This window comes from Vombatus ursinus, unplaced genomic scaffold, assembly GCF_900497805.2.
Source record: "Vombatus ursinus unplaced genomic scaffold, bare-nosed wombat genome assembly UNPS02009205.1, whole genome shotgun sequence".
Taxonomy (NCBI): domain Eukaryota; kingdom Metazoa; phylum Chordata; class Mammalia; order Diprotodontia; family Vombatidae; genus Vombatus; species Vombatus ursinus.
Genome location: NW_020948983.1, coordinates 63501713 through 63517900, shown reverse-complemented (window position 1 = coordinate 63517900; position 16188 = coordinate 63501713).

Below are 16188 nucleotides of genomic sequence, written 5' to 3'. Positions count from 1 at the left end.
TATATTACTACATATGATATAATACTATATAATACAATATATGTATAATATCATGTATAAGAATATTATATAGTATATAAAATTAATGAAATGTATTTATTTTAATTGTTTATTAAACAGATTTATTAAATTTATTCATTATATATTACAATACATTATATAATGCTATGTAATATAATATATAATATGTACAATAATATTATATAGTATATAAAATTAATGAAATTTATTTATTTTAATTATTTATTAAATAGATTTATTAATCTATTATTAAATTAGATTTATTAAGCACTTACTTTGTGTCAGGCACTGCACTAAGTGCTGGGGATACAAACATGAAAAAGACAGTCCCTGCCCTCAAGGAGCTTTATAATCTAATAGGGGAAAACAACACCAAAAAAGAAAATGTCAGGGAGAATACCTAACATGGAGTTACGGTGTAGGAGTCAGAGAAGTTCCAAAATAGTACAGCCAGGTGAGAGATGAGGAGATGTCTGTCCTGAGGTTTTAGAATTCATGGCTCCACCATCCAATTAAGGGGCAGAGCATAGTGAGTCCCAAGACTGATTAGATCTTACAGGATGATGAGGTTTCCCAATGATGAGATTTTTGGATCATGGTTGCAGATGAGGCCCAGAAAAGCTAGCCAAGTAACTTAGCCAGCTGTGATTCAAACCTAAGTCCTTCAACTCTAAATCTGATGCTCTATCCACTGCCCCCTGCTGTGAAAGAAAAAAAAATATGGTTAGAAAATGCAGATAAGTATGCTGTTCTACACAATTATGCTCTGTGCAAATATAAATTTATTGTGATCATCCAGAGTATGTATCATTAAAAGAAGATGAGAGATAATAGATGGATGACCCAAGTACTATGTTAATCTCCACAAAATTATAAAAGAATCAGAAGTTTTCTAGATTGTTAAATAGATCCTTTTGGGACCTTTTATAGAAAGATATGAACAAGATTCTTGAAAGATGCAATGATGGAAAGAATTGAGTGTTCGCTAATCTTTATCAAAAGACTGAAATTATTTTATTAAAATGGCTAATTACATAATATTTATGCTGTGTTTAAATAGGATCTATAATTTAGAGCAAGATTTAAAAACAATACAAACACCTCAATACCCATCCTTAGCTGTCATCAATCACTGATTTTTTTCCCAACCTTGTTTTTTTTTTTCAGATTTGAGTAGAAAAAGAATTGCCCCTAAGTCTCCTAACTTTCGCTTGTGCCCTCTTCAAGTTCCTACATAATATTAGTCAGGAATGTAAATCACCAAATGATTTCTTAGGTCTCTTCCAATTCTAATATTCTGTGAGTCTTTTAAAAGCATCTTAAGTCTTTGAATGGAATGATGTCCTTATATTCTATCATATCTAGTTTCTACTTCAAATGTAAACACTTTATTCCAAGAGTGGAAAACAAGTGGCATGATAAATGGAAAGTCGGGTGGACAAAAATGGTTCCTGTACTCCTTAAAATGAGGATGTCCTTGTGCTATAAATGGAATTGTGTTTATAATCTAGAAGGCTCAAATATTTTAGATGAGACTTTTATTTATATCTTATATTTCAAGAAAGGTCAAGTTATTGTGTGTGTCATAAATAGTAGTATGGACTTTTATCTTGTTAGTTGTTAATTTTGGATTTTCATGACTATATATTCAAAGGTCCCAATGAAATATGCCAACAGGGTTGATATGGTGCTCTCATTTTGTTTAAGGGGAAACAGTAAATGTCTTATTCTTCTCTGGCTATTCAATCAAAGATGAAAGATTCTTCCTCAAAGGACAATAGCTTATCCTAGAAAAATATATTTCCTGACCCTTTACGGCTCCCTACTTCAGCAATCCAGATTTAAAGGATCAGAGCATCTGAGTGAAAAACCAAGGAGTTTTCAATCAGAATTTCTTTTAACAAAAACACAAAAAGATCTAGATCCTGATAAAAATGCTACCAAATGGTACTTGAGAATCAGAAGGAGCTAGGCCAAAAAATAAGAAGACATTCAAATCTTATCAGGTGCCCCAGTGTCCCATCCCTTTGGGTAATTATTGTCTTTTGGCATGGAAGACATGGAAACCACAAATTCAGGTGTACTCACAATTCAGTTAAAATGACTGGACTAGATAGCTTATGAGGACCCTTTCAACTCAAAATTTCTGATCCTAATTAATGCTCTATGATCTTGACACTATCGCACAACAAGCTGCTGAATTACCCTAATGATATGACTCTACCTTCTTTGGGGGTGGGGGTGGGGGTGGGGAATGGCATGGGGATCTGTGATATCATCTGTGTAGGGAATTCTTGGAATAGAAACTCCTTCCACTAATGCAGAGTAGCAACTGACTACCAGTTGTAGTCTTTGGATACTGAGATGTCCAATGACTTATCCATGGCCCCACAGATAGCTGCTATGTGTGAGAAGTAGGACTCAAACCCTGGTTTTCCTTATTTTAAAGTCAACCCTCTCTCCAATTTTCTATGTTGTGTTTATTCCTCTTTGTTCTCCTTTTTCTTTTCCTTCTCTTCCTGCTCCCCCTCCTTTTCCTCCCTTTTCATCTTCTCTTTCTCATTTTTCTAAACTCCATGATGTCTTGAAAAGTAAAATATCATACCAGGATATGGGCAGTAGCAAGCAGGAATCCAGATAAGCAAATAGGGTCATGGCAGATGCTACAAGTCTCAGAACATCAGAGGTCAAGTTCCAAAGGGGTAGACAGGACCAGAAAGTTCATTTAGGCACAAAATTGAATCCCAGAAGCAAAGACAAGGCTATGAAGACAGGACCATTCTTGTGAGTCCAGCCAGCTGAGAGGTCAAAGTCAGAAACATCAGTTAAGGCAAGAAGGCATAGGCACATATTGTAAGGCTAGGTGGGGAGGGCTTAAAGTCTAGAAGGTTAGAAAATTAGGAACAGTGTCACTTGAAAGCAGGAGACACCAAAGTAAGCTCTGAGATTAGGACAGAGGCTGTTTGTTCCTCACTCTCTTTTATATTCGCCACTACGCATGGATGGCTAAGGGGTTGAAAGGCAGTGTTTGAAGCCAGATGTTGAGAAAGAGTTCTTCAGCTACAGCTTGTCTCTGATTAAGGCAGGAATGGAGAACTAGGACTCTTGATAGGGCTTTACAAATGCACGCCATTGGCAACATTTTCCTTTCAGAATTCTGTGCAACTTCAAGAGGATCCCATGGAGAGAACTATTTGAAGACCCTAATATACCATTAGCAAAGTTGTGAATTGCTCCAATCATTCTAGAGAACAATTTGGATTTATTTAAGAAAAGTCTCTATACTGTTCATAGCCTTTGTCCTAGCAATCCCTCTGCTGGGTTTATAGCCCAAAGGAGGTCACAGATTCAAAGAAAGAAAGGTCCAATTTATAACAAAATATTTTTAGCACAGCAGCATTTTTTTGCAGTAGCAAAACACTTGAAACAAAATGGGTGTATATCAATGGGGAATAGCTAAACAAATTGTGATATATAAAGGTAATGGGAATTATTTTGCCATGAGAAACAACGTGAGAGAAAGGACGATGTAGTCAATGGCTTTGAAGGAAGGAGATCTGTATTCAAATCCTGTCTCTGACACATATGGTTTGTGTGATCCCAGGCAAGTCACTTGAAACTCTCAGTGACTCAAGAAAATCTTAAGGACTAAAAACTTCCAGAACAGTTACAAATCTGTATTGATAGAGGGAATTCCAATACTGGGAGTTCCCTATACAAATGAAATCACAGATCTGGAAAAAAAGTAGACATGAGGAATATGGGAAAATCAGAGAATCATAGGAAGACATATGAATTGGTACAGAACAAAGAAAACAGAACCAAGGAAACACCATACATAATGATTACAATAATGTAAAAAAAAATAAAAAAAAAAGCTCCCACATAGACAAATTCTAATGAATTGAATAATCTTGGTCCTAGAAACCTGATAACAAAAGATATCTCTTGTGAGAGGTGGGAACTACAGATATGGAATGTGATAACATACTGCTAGAAGCAATCACTGTTAGTTGGTTTTGCTAAAATGTTTTTTCAATATGTATGTGGGAGTGGATAGAGCTAAGGGGAAAAGTTTATGGTATAAAACCAAAAAAGAGGCAGTGTGGTAAAGTAGGTGGAGACTCAATCTTGAAGCCAAGAAGACCTGGGTTCCTCTTGCCTCTGACACATAATGAGGGTGACTCTGCCACTTAACTTCTTAATGTTCTCAACAGCTCGCTCACACTCTAAGTTACAGAGTATTTCCCCGCCTTCATCAAAAGAGGGAATTTCCCTCTTCAAGGTTTCTTTATATCATTGAAATCAACAGATCATTTCCCAGTCCCTATTCTACAAAAACGAAAGGTAACATGAAAACATAAAAACTACTTGTGAGGTATTTGTGGTTGTTTCAACCAATGTCTGTCTCTTCCACTGGCTTCAAAAATCATTTAGAGAAATTACGAACAAACACGGACAGAAGGAAGAATAAAATAGCAGGCATGCTGCTGTTTCAGTGTTAAATCCTTTCCCTGGGACTCCCCCGTATCCTTTACGCCAAAGGTATCAATACTCCTGGAAGATCCCATGTGGTCTTCAAAACTCCCTAGACCAGCTTAAACTAGAATAAAATATAATTGGGAAATGTTTAACAAAATAAATAGAAATACAATACAACATAGATAATATTAATTTGTGGTTTTGATTTACATCATTGTTTAGTTAGATTAGATTTGGGGCTTGAGAATTAGTAGGTTTGCCAGATTTATGTAGCTTTTTGTGGTACTTAGATTAGTAATCTGAAATGTCTATCTTTTCTTATTGCTTAAAAAAATTCTATCAGGACTCTAAGGCTCTAGTCTTTGGTTCTTCTTCTGAAGAGTCACTAGGTCCTGGAGAATGGGGATTCATAGAAACCAAGAATCTCAGAGTCAGAAGGCACCTCAGTGTTCATCCAGTCCAACTTGTACATGCTCCATGACTGGTATAAAAAATTAGGACCCTGATGAAAGTTGTGACCACCTCTAATGAACCTGGACCTTTTACCTTAGGGTCTGATGGTATAGCACAGCTGGAGAGAGAACCCAGGTCTTAGGTCAGCTGGAGGACTTTGTATTTCTCTCAGGCAGGACATAGAAGTGTTCTAGCTAGAAAGATGGAGGATGACTGTAATGCTCTGAGCTGCTCAAGATGAAAGGTTTTAGTCTGAGAAGTTTACTCATCAAAGTTAATAATCTCTTTTGTGGACTTTTCTCTCTTATTGAATTATTCTTTGCCAGTCTGTCAAGTCATTGACCTTGGATGGATCCCTGACCCAGCCCTATGTAACCTGCCTCTCATCAGATGCACTGCCTCAATTAGACCAATTTGGGCAGCTAGGTGGCACAGTGGATAGACTGCTGGGCCTGGAGTCAGGAAGGCCTGAGTTCACATCTAGTCTCAGTTATTTACTATGGTTGTATAACCTTGGACAAGTCACTTGACTTCAGATTGCCTCCATTTCTTCATCTATAAAATGATGGAATTGAACTAGATCAGGTTCTTCATCTGGTGTCCATGGAAGAGTCTATGGGTAGATTTCCTTTTTCCCCCTTATTTAGTTTCATTTTATTTTGAGTTAGGAGTTTTCTCCCTCTTTCCTCCTCATTTCCCATCCACTTAGAAGTCAAGAAAAATAATACTCATTACAAATATATATATAGTCATGCAAGATACATTCTCAGATTAGTCATGTCCAAAAAAAAAAAGAAAGAAAAGAACACATGCTCCTCAGATTCTGAGCCCAACAGCTCTCTATCTGGAAGGGGAGATCTTTATTTGGAAACCTTTATCAGGAGGTTTCATCAATAGTCTTTTGTAATGTGGTTGATAATTGTGTTCATCTAAGAGTTGCTAAGTTTCATGGATAGATTTCAAGGAGGTCTGAAAACTTAGAACTTTTGACATTTTGATATTTAATCAATTCAATTGCTTTCCTTTGTCATCTTATGCATTTTATTCTATGCATTTAAATATATGATTCTGAGAAGGGGTCCAATGGCTTCACTAGGCTGTCAAAGAGGTCCATGATACAAAGAAGATTAGAAAGATCCACACAGGATGACCTGGGAAGGATTACTTAGAGGTCTAGATCTATGCAAGCCTATCACCGTGATCTTCAGTTATCCCACCTGCTATTTCCAACCAAACATGCAAATCTGTCTAATATAGCTGTCCTTGTTACATTTTACCTTTTGTGGGACTTCTCTGTGTTTCGTCTCTTTAAGGAGATAAGGGAGAAAAGGGTTTGCTCAGCCGCAAGCCACCAATAGCTAATCAAAGCTCGGATTCTTTTCAGTCTTCCAGACCATATTCAGAAATCAGGAGATGGGGCAGAAGTATTTACAAGGCACATCGAAATGCAAGTAACCAGTGGAGGAGGGATTTCCTGCTGGAGCCTGAATGTATCCAAATAAGATAAGGCCCCCACATGCCCCCCCCCCGGGCTCCAGGCCTGCCAGGCAGCCTAGAGAGAAATGGAGTTGGATAACGACAAGAAATGACCAAAAAAAAAAACCAAAACCCAATAGTCTTGTAATACATGAGGGAAAATATTCAAGATAGAAATGGAGCCAATTTAGCTGCGAGCAATTCTTCAAACAATGAGGGAATTCAGAAGGCTCCTTAGTCATACAAATATGTTCCTTCTTAGTAGTAAAATCGGGTATATCTTCTAACATCAATGTTATTATAGGCCTTAGCAGTTAATTGTGTCTAAACAACTATGTGTTTTGATATTTTTATTCAAATCCTATCCTTTCCACATGAATTCAAATTGACCAATTTGTATGCAAAGGGGTAGCTGAATTCTAAAACTGGTAGCTGGTTAAAGGGTTTTCTTTTTTTAATTTTTATTTTTTTGAAAATGAAACAGGCAAAAAAAATACACTTTTCTGAGAGGCAACTTTTAAATTAGAATAAAAAAGACTGATGCATCAGAGAATTTTCCTTGATTTCTCCATGTAGTAGGCTTCAAATACCTGCTCCCAGAGCATTTTCTTCTCCATGGCTGCATGATAATTATCAACAACCAGAAAGTACAAAGAGGCCTGCAGCCACAATTACTAACTATGACCTCAGGCCAGTCACAACCTCTCTGAACCTCAGTTTTCTCATCTTTAAAATGGGAGTAATGACAATAACAATTCATGTTTGTGTGGTGCTTGAAGGATTACAAAGAGCTTGATAAGGATGAGAAGCTGTTTGGTGTAGAGGCCATAGGGCCAGGTAGGAAGCCCTGGGTTCAATTCTTACTCTAACTTTGTGAGGTATTAAGGCTGCTTAATCTCTCAGTGTCCCAGATAGCTCTGTGAGATGATCAGGTACAGAGAAGCTGACAATTAGTATCAGTGGAGCAAGTTTCCACACTATGAGTTTCTTACTAAATGAAATAACATGTCAAAAATAAGAAAAATGATAATTAAGAATACATACGCTGCTGGAAATTGCTTGGAAAATGTAAGACTATCTATATCAATGAGTTAGTGTTTTGTTATTCTTATTCTGGGGCTTGCAAATGATTCAGGCCAACTGTTTTTATTCTCTTTCCTTTCATTTGATTGTGGACAATAGTAATAATTGTTGTGAGTAATATACATAGAAAGCACATGAAGAAAACTTGTTGTCTTCTCATTTGATTTCAGCAAAGTATCTCTGTGACAGAAAAATGGTGCTACTAAGGAAAAAAAAAAACTACCAGTCCCTCAATTTTCCCATCTGGCAATTGAGGATAATAAGCCTCAGAATAGGATCTGTTGAGATTAGTTAGGTAAGCATGCAATCATATATCCCCCAAAGCCCAAAGATTGGCTTCTAACTATCAGGGGAGTTTCATTTAGCTTATACATTAGGGATTTTAGGTGGAGCATTAACCCTTCAGGTCCCCTAACCCTCACGTAGTACATTCTTGTATAAATCTATTACATGGTACTCAACATAGTAATTTAGATGTGAGAAGGATCTAGTTAATACTATAAAGTTAAAAATTGAGTTAAGTCAAAGAGCTTTAAAACTTCATTGAAAGGGAAATGTTGAATTAAAAGAAAAGGACATCCATCATATTTGTCAGTTCAGTTACTATTGAAAAAATTGAACTGTAGCAAAAAATAGTATTCTATACTTTAAAGGCCTTGGCATTTAAGTGATGCCATGAATTATTTCGAATCTATCAGAGGGATTGTTTGCTTGATCACCTCCATGAGCAAGATGCAAGCATGAGCGTTCAACTCTGAGAGACCTTTGGACCAAAAATATTGTCAACTCAATCACATTACCCACCATTACCTAAGATCAAGCAAGCCTTCAGAGGGGAGATGTGGGGAAGCGTGATAAGATATCTAACCCGGGTGACAGCCTCTTACTACTGCAAGCAAAGAATAGGAAGAAGCTCTTTTCTGGATTCTGGACCTCAGTAGTTGTTTCCCCCACCTTTCTAAGAATGAACCTCATCTATTTCACCTGACAAAACATTATTCAAAACCTGAAAGCTAGAAGGGATGCAGAAACTTATTCAATTTAGTGCTATTGGCTAGCAGAGAAGTAAAATAAAAAGTGAACATAGAAGTAAGAAACAATTTAATTTATTTGAAGGAATGAGATATTTTAATGTTGGGGTGGGGGATGGCTCTGTGAACCTGGGCTCATTATTTAACTCCTGTGCCCTCCATTTCCTCATCTGTGAAACAGGAATGATAATAGCACCTACCTCTCTGTATGGTTCCAATGGAATCCAATGGAATTTTGTTGTTGTTCAGTCGTTTCAGTCATGTCTGACTCTTTGTAATCCCATTTGGGGTTTTCTTGGCAAAAATGCTTAGCATGGTGCCTGGCAGATAGTAAGCAGATGCTTACTATTTCCTCTTCTTCCTCCACCAATGTGATAAGCAGTTGCCAGGAGCACTGACAAGTTAAGCAAATTTGCTTAGGTACACAGTAAGCATTTGAAGTTGCATGCAGGTAAATCCAGCTGCCTATCCATCCTTTAATTTTGTATTTAATTTTTTGCTGTAACTTCAAATAAACTTTTGCTTAAATTTTAACTGTTTTGAGTTGTTGGGGCGGCCTCATTCTAAGGCAGGCACATTTGAAAGCATCATTATTTCAGTACTCCTCTAATGGTTCATCATGGTACGGATGGCAAGTTCAAACTCTGGCAGTTATTTCAAAGTTTGATAGGCTTTGAGTGTGGACATAGTGATGGCATGAATACTTGTTGTTGGAGGACTGGCCCAGTTGAGTTCATAGAAGCACATGCCTGGGTTAACTCTAAAGTGATGGCCACAGCATCCCTCTAAGACTATCTAGTTAAGTCAAAGCAATAAGCATCTATTAGGTGTCTGCTGCAGGCACTGTACCAAGTGCTAAGGATAGAAAAATAAGCAAAATGAAAGTGAGTCTTTGCTCACAAGGAGGTTACATCCTATTGGGGAAGATAAAAGATAAAAGAGGGACTAAAAAGTGGGATGGAAAGAGAGGGAAGTACTTTGCCTGCGGCATGTTGGAGAAGTCTGGAAAATGAAGGATGGTTGGTCTGAACCTGTTCTATCTACTATGCTGTAAAGGGGATGAAATCTATGTTGTTAGAGGGAATGCTTACACCAATAAAATTACAAATTACTGAAGCATTATTTTATTGTTATGAGTTTCTTTTCCCTTCTATGTAAGATCAAATTGTTGGTTTAGTTGGGTGGTAATTTGTAATAGATAAAAGGTGACAATAAAAGCCAGTTGAAAGAAGGCTTTGAGAATAAAAAGATCAGCAATAAGTTATAGCTTTTCATTGCTGATAACAAAGCTTCAGAAGCCTGTTAGAGCCTAGAAAATCCCTGGCAAACTGGGTCAGATTGTCAGAATTATACTTTATCTAGTCCAGCATACTAGAGACAAAAAGGGATAAAGTTGATATTCAGAAGCGCAACCATGCTGTCATTGTGGAATCATATGGTTGACGTTTTTATATTAGCAACTATCAGAGAAGTGCAACACAATACTTTCACATTCCATTCAATAATTCAATTATGAAAAAAATTGATTAAGTATCTACTATGTGCAAGATGAGAGGAAGTGTCTTGCTAAGTGAACAGAGAATGGAGAAGAACAGATTCAAATTCTGCCTCTAACATCCTGGCTGTGTGACCCTGAGTCAAATTTCAATTAATAAAATACTTATTAGGTACCTACCACGTGCAGAGGAGGACTGGAAGTCAGAGAAGATGTGTCTGATAAGATTGAAGTCCCTTCCAACTCTTTAATGAATGTATTGGTAAGCTTATATAGAAGATGGACCCAAATGTTCTCCCCTTTGTCTTCTCTCCTCTGCTGAGCAGAATCCTGACTGGATATAGCTCATAGCTCTCATCTGTCTCTTTCTCTATGTCTCTATGTCTCTATGTCTCTATGTTTATTTCCCTCTCTTTCTCTCTTTCCCGCTATCCTCCTCTCTTATTAGAAAGGGGCTGTGAGGCTGCTTAGACAAATCAGTTAAACTTGCCGAATCTCAGTTTCCTCATCTTTAAAATGAGGATAATAATACCTGCTCTGCTTACTTCATAGGGTTGCTGTAAGGATCAAATGAAATAACATAAATCAAACCCATTGTAACCCCAAGCCCTATAGAGACATTAGGTATTTTTTTTCCTAGAAAAGTTATCTTCTTGCTTCTTTGTCATTGTCATCTTGCCTGATTCTATCTATCTGTTTTGTGTGTGTGTGTGTGTGTGTTTGTGTGTGTGTGAGAGAGAGAGAGACAGAGACAGAGAGAGAGCAAGTAATAGAGAGAGTCAGAGAGAGAGAGAGACAGAAAGAGAGAGACTCAGAGAGAGACAGAGAGGGAGGGAGGGAGGAAGGAGAGAAGAGAGAGACACACATGTAGAGACAGAGAGACACACACCGAATTATTATCCTTAGTTGTTTCTACCCTTGCTTTCCCATTTGCAGGTGCAAATATTCTCATCTCCAGTTATAAGTGCAGAAAACAATTAGAATTTGTTATTGCAATCCCACTAGCATTCATTATTGTTCTGTCAGTAACAGTTATTCTGGGTATTCCTAAATTTGGTATTTCAAAGAAAAATAGACATCCAGCTGTAAAATTTCGATTAGTCATCCAGTTTTCACTATCCCTTAGCCTCAAGTTCAACCTTTGTCCAGAGGATTTTTTTAAATTCTGAAAGATTGTGAAAAAATATTGCCAATTTTAAAAGCAAGTTTTTATTTTTTTCTATTCAGAACATATTTTGTTTGCTAACAGTTGTGGTTTTTATCTTCCTTTGACAACATTTGGATTTACACAGTTTCCCTTCTTTCTAGGAATCATACACATCAGACTTAAGCAAGATTGGTTAAAGGGGCTTGATTTCCTAAACATGAGGAATAAAAGTGTTAGGATGTTAGAAGCAATCCACTGATGGGTAGCAGAGTGATTCAAGATGTGTTTGTGATGCCGCAGGGCTGACTGCATGGCAGAAATGGAATACTTGAAACAAAGCTATGTCCTTGAGCTTCAGCTCACATAGCCACCAGTCTGCCAGTTGAGCTAGTGATTTTGGGTGGAGGTGATTGGGTGTGCAGGGTAGAGCGAAAAGGATAGTTCCACATTTCTTGTGCTCTGAAACTCTCCCCTTTTACTTCACCCTAGAATCACACATATGTGTACGGGCCCCTGGATCGCTCCAGACGCTGCTATCCTCTTGTTCTCCTGAAAACAAGAAGGTCACACTTTTTCAATGAGTAGCTAAAACATGCTCCTTCCATATTGGATTTGGAATGAGAAAGAGTGAGTTCAAATTTTGCCTCAGCCTCTTATAAGCAATGTGACTCTGGGCAAGTCACTTCACTTCTCTGTGACTTAATTTCTTCATTTGTAAAATGAAGGGTTTGGACCAGAAGTCATCTAAGCTTCCTCTCAGTTCTAAGTCTATGATCCTATGGTTTTCCTAAATGAACTTTGCCTTCCACTCTATTCTGTATATCTTTATCAAATGAGGAGTCTTTCTGTAAAACAGATAGCATAATATCACACTGCTGCCTATTCCAAGCTCCTTAGTCCTCCCCAATCAGACCTTATCTAATTTTTCTAACTTATCAACTGCATACTACTTTTTTTTTTACCATGATTCTTCCCTCTACTCCAGTGAAACCAATGTCCTCACTGCCTCCAAACATGTCATACTCATTTCTGCCTCCAAATATTTTATTTTGCTGGCTGCCTTCTAATAATGCCCTCTTTTTTCCACCTATTCAAATTTTATCCATCCTCTAATGCACCTTTCTCCATGCACCTCCTTTATAAAGCCTGCCACTCTAGCCCACATCGATCTCTCTTATGGTATTTATTATTTTTCTGATGTTTTTGCACTTACCCACTTACTATTATATTATTATCCATGCTTAGTGTGTGCATCTTGTTGAACTAGCAGAAGGGAAAACAGGGGCCAGGCTGAGCACATTGTAAGTATTCAATAAATACTTGTTATACTGAATCAAAACCATGGTATCATCTCCAAATGAAGCTTTATGGACAGGGAGTTTAGCAGAGCAATAAAAATTAATTACATTTTCAGTATCTCTCAGTATCATCTATTAACATAATGTATGTACAGCAATATTATTCCATTAACAGTGGAAGATTCTCTCTCTGCTTTTAGACTTTCTCCTCTTTAATTTTGAAATGTCAGCCTTCTACTGGGAAATTTAAACATTGGAGGCAACTAACCCTCCTCTACCTTGAAGCCCAATGCAGTCTTTCCAACAGATTTTGGAAACAAGCTGACTGTTATATTCCCATCTGCACCCAGGGTTGCCTGGTGAAGAGTGGATTAAATAAGAGAAGTCCAATTTTTTTTGCAAGACCTGAGGGGCAACATCGTATATGCAAATGTATACTGCTCAAATGGGAGGAAGCTGGTATGTGTATTAAGGATGGTGAGAACAAGTCTACACTAGTAAATGACTTATAGATTCAAACATGGGAGTATTTCTTACTAGGGTATTACAAAGAGATAGGATGGATAATTCAAGGCAAATTAAGGATGACTCAAAGTGATATTCAGCTCATATCTAAGGCCATGTAAACATGAAAATTCAAGCAACTATCCATCATAATGGAAGGTATGATGTCTGGAGGGGCTAACTCTGGTCCATGATCATGTTCTCTACAGTGTACTCATTCATATACCTGAGATGAATTCAATTGAAAAGACACTGAGAAGAATAAATAGCAAGAGAAGAATGATCCCTGCAGTGAGTGGGCAGAGGATCACAGGCCAAAGAGTGAGCTAGAACTAAAGATCTAGAACAAAAAATTAGATGATGGTCATTAAAGGGTCTACTTGCTGTTTTTTAGCTGGTAACATTCCATCTCCCTTCTTTGCACTGACTGTCCCCCATACCAGGAATGTTCTCCCTCCTCACCCTCTGCCTCATAGTTTGTATGAATTCCTTTAGATCTCAGTTCCAATCCACCTTCTGCAGGAGGCCTTTCCTGATTTCCTTAGCTATTAATGACTTTCACTCTGAGATTACCTTCCATCTATAATGTGTATGTGTGTTATATGTACCTAACTATTGACATGTTGTCTCTCCCATCAGACTGTGAGCTTTTTGAGAGCAGGGGTTGTTTTTACATTTCTTTGTATTTCCTGAACTTAGCACAGTGTCTGGAACATAATAAATACTTAATAAATGCTTTTTGATTAATTGACTCAAATTCAAGTGTTTGAGTATAAGATTTTGTCAGTATGCTGCCAATATCATAGGTATTCTATGCTAAACAGAGCAGGTTATTTTAATAGAAATATCATTAGAATAAATAAGAACAATTAGGCCAATGTAACTTGATATAAATCTCCTTTTATAGGAGCCAAACTCTACTCTGATTTTATATTCCACAGCACAACCTTCTGATCTATTATTTGGTTTCCTGTGAAAGGCAGGAAGGGAGTATATTGCTTAATGGATCAGGTTTATTTTCAGTCACTGGAAATTAACAGGTTGAAACTATTATTAGTGATGTGTAAAATATTAGAACTGGAAGAAACTATCTAAGACAACACCTTTTCTTTAGAGTTGAGGAAACTGAGTTTCAGAAAAGTTAAGGAATTTGTACAAAATTACACAAGTCAGAAATAGCAAAGGTGGGATTTGAACCCAGGCCATAGGCTTACAGATTTTGGGAGGCTGGGATACACTAGCAGCACTTAAGCAGAGCTCTGATAGAAGCTAGGAATTCAATGAGGAAGAAATGAGGAGAAAGTACATTCTAAAGGCTTGGAGATGGGAGGTTGGTCTTCTGTAGGAAACCATAAGTATAGCTGGAATGTAGAGTGAATGAAAGGCAATAATGAACAATATGCATGTAAAGGTTTACTCACATTGATTAGATCATAGTTGCACTGAAATATGGAAATAACAGTAATTTTTAATATTCTTTTGATATCTTCCACTACACGAGATATCTTGTAAAATGATGCCTAAATGTGTTTGGGATTGTATCACATCCAATGTGGATTTCCTTAATATGGACTTGGTCTGGTCTGGTACTTCGTCTGCTTTTCCCAGCTTCATCCTACCAAGAGCTATTTCAATTTCCTTGTCTAGAACACATCTAGAAATGAGGTTTGAGGGTCCATCAAGGTCTTTCACAGACAATGAAAGTAGATTGTCACAGAAATACAGACATGCATTCTCATTTCTTCTTAAATATTTTCCTCCTGTTGTTTTCACTGATGAACTCTCTGAGGATGATGTATTTGAAATGGGTCCCTGCCCACGTTATCTATAGATTTGTTTTAAATTCCACTGATTTTTTGTTGTTTTATGAGAGAACACTGCTTGTAATCTTCTACCACCATAATGCTTTTCAAATGAGTTTCCATTCTAAATCAGTGCTGCCCCTGACTGACATATCTTTCCCCTTGGTAGAGATTTTGCAATTCCTGGGCTCTTTCAACTTCCTTATTGTGGTGACCTCTTTACATCAGTTACATGTCTGCAAGAAATAGTGATGATCAAGGTTAATACATTGGCCTCTTTTCATTTCTGAATTTTCAGCATGTATAGCTCATTTGACTAAGACAGGTTAAAGCTATTGTAGTTGTTCATAGAATTTTCTCATCTTTAATTATTTTTGATTAAAAAATTGATACTGGTTTTGACCTTTGTTTTAACTAGTTGATGATCTGCCCGTAGTAATATGATTCTGATTTAATTCTCATACCAGTAGCCATTTAGTTCCTTTCTGCTAACAGACAACTTTTTGTGATGTTTGTTGCCAGTCATGATTAGCACTTATTTGACTCTCTTTTGGAAGGAAGTCCTGGACAGTGCATCTCTCTCAATGCATCTGTGAATGAAGAGTTTTTTTTTGTTACTATTCCTATGTCATACTATTAACTCTTATTGAGCTTGCAATCTACTAAAACTCCCAGATTTTTTTAAAAAGAACCATTGTCTAGCAATGTATCCCCAATCTTCTACTTTTGATGCAATCTTTTAAAATGTAAACATATAACTTTATGCTTATTTCTATTATTCATCTTATGAAATTTGCCCTATAATTCTAGCTTGTAGAGGCATTTTAGTATTCTGACTCTATCATCCATTGTTTTGGCTATCTCCCCAAGCTACATGTCATTTGAAAATTGGACAAGAATGTCATCTCTGACTTTATCTAAGTCACTGATAAAATGTTGAACAACTGAGGGCCAAGGTCGCTTCCATGGATCTTTCCATTAGACATTTTTCTGAGACTTTAATGATTATTATCTTTTGGGTCCAGTCATTCAATCTGTTCAGTGAGTATCAGTTAGTCTATATTCCCTTTATCTGGTCCACAATGGTAGGATTTGATCAAATGCTTTGCTGAAACCCAAATGTACTCTTTTGTGATGGGTGAAATCTGAAATAGCTGAGGAAACAATGGTTTGAGCTTCCAAGCATATTGATTTATTGGCAACACATGCAGTTGCACAACAAACTGGGACCAGACCCCCTCAGAAAGGGACTAGACCCTGAATATAGGAGGAGACAGATTTTTATGCATTAAAAGAAAACAACAGAATATAAACCAAGATCAAAATTAGGTAATCTGATTTCTAATTGGAGGAAAGATTAAGGATTTTATGAGATGGGATGGGGAGAGCAAGTGAG